Source organism: Lactuca sativa, chromosome 1 (assembly GCF_002870075.4).
Source record: "Lactuca sativa cultivar Salinas chromosome 1, Lsat_Salinas_v11, whole genome shotgun sequence".
NCBI classification, from domain to species: domain Eukaryota; kingdom Viridiplantae; phylum Streptophyta; class Magnoliopsida; order Asterales; family Asteraceae; genus Lactuca; species Lactuca sativa.
The window spans coordinates 183,131,194-183,134,454 of NC_056623.2; positions in this window are offsets into that span (position 1 = coordinate 183,131,194).

The window sequence follows — 3,261 nt, forward strand, 5'->3', positions numbered from 1 at the left end:
AAGATTCATGGGCTACAATCCATAATGCATAAAAATAAAGCCCAATGCCCAAAAATTATAAAAATAAAACATTTTGAGGACTAAAAATAAAATGAAAGAAATTTTAAAAATCAAACAATTTTTTTTAATATTTGAAAAAATGAAAATAAAATAAAAGGTAAAAATAAAAATAAATAAAAAATAAAATAAATTTGAAATTAAAATGAATTAACACTAATTTCACCTCAACTAATGCTAATAATATTTTTGTGATATTGGTATCAAAGTTGCTAGACATCCTTAATCCATTTATCGGTACTTCTACCTTCATGTCCATGTCTGGTCGATCGCCGATATTGTGGTCCACTTAAACACGAAAGGATGTGACAAATTTAGGACATACTACAAGTGACAAGACATTAGATCCTATGAACTTAGATAATATTCCTAAAAGACCATTCAGTTGACGACGACCAAGGATATTGTTGTCCACCTAAATTGAGCAGCGAGATCTACAGACAACCTATAAAATGTTCAATTTTGATTGTATTAGAACGTGTTACCCGTTTCCTGATATACCCCAATAATCAAAGTCTTCCAGAATACTCCTTACTTCAGATGAGCAGATAATTATTAAGGAAGAAGTCAGATTTAGAATGCATATGTCATACACACAGGTCAGATCTCTTCCAATCACGTAGAGATTGAAACATGTGACTAACTAGAGTTTATAGGGATTAAGAAGTAGAAGGTTGCATATGTTATGTACCAGGTCGGATTGTTAATCATGCAAAGGAGACATCATATGGCTAACAGGTAGGAAGAATAGCATAGAAGAAGATGCAGAGAGACAGAGTTGCATATGTTGCATTCTAGGCCGGATCTCTTCCAATCAGCAGAAGAAGCACCATATGTCTAACAGATAGAAAGAAAGAAAATAATTTTAAACATACCTAATTTATCGGAATTCCCTAGTTTCCCCGTCAATATCGGAATTAAGGACGAAGTCCGTACATCAAGGAAAAGTTAATTCACAGTTCTAGATACAGATCAATTTAATGTATCCGCAGATTCCCATGTATATCTCTCTGCTCAACCTACCCAAGCGTCATGTTGCCAGGCTAAATGGAACTATCTAGGTCAAGATTTGTCAAGTCTCTAGATTACTTAAGTTCATCTGATCCTAGTCAAGTCCATTTTAAAAACTTTCGTGCCTACCAGCGCATCGAACACAGAACTTAGACAATTCAACATTGGTACCTTACACAGATTCAGATTGCTTGTTATCACATGATTATATCACTTCCCAAAACAACCTACAAACAGAAACTATCAGCAACATATTTTTCTAATTTTCTGATTTTCTAATGTTTTTGGATTTTGAGATTTTAAATTTTTTTGTTTGGTTTTTGTTTATTTCTCTCCCTAAATTTGTGCATGGGTGGGAATGAAAATAACATGTGTAAATTTAAACTATCCTAAAAAAATTTAGTCCTCAAAGCGTATCATTTTCAAAAAGCTCACAAGCACATCGAATCAAACTTTGTTAAATGGATTCGTGAACATATCTGCCACATTATTAGCAGTGGGAACCTGTTACAGCCGAATGAGCGAACGCTCATAACAATCTCTGATGAAATGAATTTTGATATCAATGTGCTTGGTTTTTGAAAGTTCGACTGGATTTTTAGCAATCTGAATTGCAACCTCATTATCATAAAATATAGGGGTTTCTAGATAATTCAAACCGTAATCCAACAGCTAATGTTGGATCCAGATAACTTGAGAACAACAAGCAGAGGCAACAACATATTCCGCGTCTGCTATTGTGGTTTAGACGGTGTGCTGTTTCTACACCAACCTAATATAGATTTCCTATCAAGCTCACAGCCTCCATAATTACTGTCAACAAAAGCATATAAATCAAGTTCATAATTTTTCAGATACCAAAGACCCAATTTTGGGCTGCCTTTGAGATATCGAAAGATTCTTTTGACAGCAATAAGATGTGAGAGTTTAGGATTAGCCTGATAGCGTGCGCATTGACAAACCACAAACATAATGTCTGCCCTGCTTGTAGTTAGATACATCGACGAACTGATCATCGATCTGTAGTGACTTTGATCTACGGATTCGCCATTAGTATCTGGAGTTAACAGAGGTCTCTCGGTCATTCACGTCAGATCAGTTTTTGCGTCTCGAAACCCAAACTTCTCAAGTATATCATCCACATACTTTGCTTGATGGAGCAGGATTCCGGTTGATCTTTGTTGGACCCAAAGCCCTAGAAACATGGTCATTTCTCCTAAAGAACTCATCTCGAACCTCTTTTTCATCACACCTTAGAACTCTTTGCATAGCCGTGGACATGTAGACCTGAAGATAATGTCATCAACATAGATCTGAACTAGAATCTGATCATTACCCACATGTTTGATGAACAAGGTTTGATCAATAGTGCAACGAGAATAGCCATGCTCGAGCAAGTGCTTTTTGAGAGTTGCATACCACGCTCGAGGAGCTTGATGTAACCAATACAACGCCATGTCCAACTTGTAGACGTGATTGGGAAACTTCGATTTAACAAACCCAGTGGGTTGATCAACGTATATTTCTTCCTTCACTGCGCCATACAAGAAAGTTGTCTTGACATCCATCTGGTAAACCGTGAAGTTCATGTAGGAAGTGTATGCAAGGAAAATACAGATAGCATCCAAGCGAGCCACCGGAGCATAAACCTCGGTGTAGTCAAGACCCTCGATCTGTCTAAACCCATGCACCACCAATCTCACCTTATTGTGCATTATGACTCCGGGATCATCCTGCTTATTGCGATATGCTCAGCGTGTGTCAAGAGACTTTTTCCCCTTAGGTATTTCAACTAGCGTCCAAACCCCAAGCTTTTCAAATTGATTTAACTCTTGGTGCATAGCATCTACCCAATTGGGCTCATTCAAAGCCACTTCAACATTCTTTGGCACAGTTTGAGATATAAAGCAAGAATAGAGACATGTATTAACATCTCAACTCTGATTTCTTGTTCTAACACAATCACGCAGTTGGCCAATGACATTTTCGATCAGATGATCGTGTTGAATACGAGAAGGTATCTCCTAGCTGATGTCATTGATAGAAATGGGAAGATTGTGAATGTTGATAACTCCATCATTTGTCGAATGATCCACTTCAGATGAACCTATCTCGTTAGAAGGATCTACCAAAAACTCATTAGCAATTTGCTCTGGAAAGAGAAGTTCCATAAAAGTTTTAGTAGCAGCAGAA